Here is a 1162-nt window from a genome sequence, read left to right as displayed (position 1 = left end):
TAAACGAACACCACTATTTGTCATTCAGTTAACTATTACACACCAATTGTCCATAGTTTAAAAAAAAACAAATCACAATTGTCATTGGAACAAAAAAAAACAAATCACATTTGTGTAGCAGCGCCGTGCGTGGAGGTCTTGGAGTTGGAGGAGAAAATGAGAAATGAAGAATCAGGAGATATCAATTACCATCCCTAATCAAAACCTTATTAAAAAGCCCAATATTAAAAAAGGCCTAAACCCTTTAAAAGCTCAATAATTAAAAAAGTTTTAAAATTTAAATTCAAATTAAATAAATAAAAATTATATWTTAAAATTAATACATAAACGAACGTAAACGAACATAAACGAACGTAAACGAACGAACATAAACGAACATAAACGAACGTAAACGAACGAACGTTCACRAACATAAATGAACGCACGTTCACGAACATAAATGAACGAACGAGACTCTTGTTCATGTTCGTTCGTTTAACTAAACGAACAAAATTTTTTGTTCATGTTCGTTCATTTATTAAATAAACGAACATAAACGAACTTCCCGCCGAACGGTTCACGAACGGTTCGCTGAACGTTCGGTTCGTTTACAGCCCTACTCGTTGGTTTTAAGAAAATTATCGTGTTCAGCAAACATATATGAAACAAGGGTATTTTTGTAATTTTGATTGGATTTGGTACATTAGTTGATGAAATGGGGTGACAAAAGTTGAAAATTCTATAGTTTGGTGAATTATTTGAAACTTTACAACAAAAAAATAAAAATCATTTTATTATTTAAATAAATAATATATAATATAAAGGCATGAAAGCTTTCATAGCTCAGTTGGTTAGAGCACCCGTTTAGTAAGCGGGAGGTCTTGAGTTCGACTCTCAATGAAAGCAGTTTATTTTTGTGTGTGTGTTGCAAAACCGGCCCAATTGTAAGGCCCATTAGGCCCAAATAGAGCATCTACGCCTTTTTAAGCTCACAATCTTTTATCTAAAATTAGGGACCATTTATTAAATCCTTACACAATAAGTGTTCACAGACTCATTTTACCGTATCAATTGAATATGACAAAGACTGAGAATCGTTCACGGTAAAAATGATGACAAAGACCGAAAATCTTACCTGATAGATGAGAATGACGATTGTTATCCTAGTAAGGGGTTGTTTGTT

At 32.8% G+C, this 1162-nt stretch overlaps 1 non-coding gene across 1 annotated transcript; it reads left to right on the top strand.

Moving 5' to 3' along the window:
• Window positions 1–811: 811 nt before the first annotated feature.
• On the top strand, window positions 812–885 carry TRNAT-AGU. The gene has a single exon. It is a non-coding gene; the product is annotated as a tRNA-Thr (tRNA).
• The last annotated feature ends 277 nt before the right edge of the window (window positions 886–1162 follow it).

Source organism: Cynara cardunculus (genome assembly GCF_001531365.2).
Source record: "Cynara cardunculus var. scolymus isolate 2C chromosome LG 6, CcrdV1, whole genome shotgun sequence".
Classification (NCBI taxonomy): domain Eukaryota; kingdom Viridiplantae; phylum Streptophyta; class Magnoliopsida; order Asterales; family Asteraceae; genus Cynara; species Cynara cardunculus.
The sequence above is the reverse complement of the archived record's forward strand: the minus strand, read 5'-3'. Positions and strand labels throughout refer to the sequence as shown.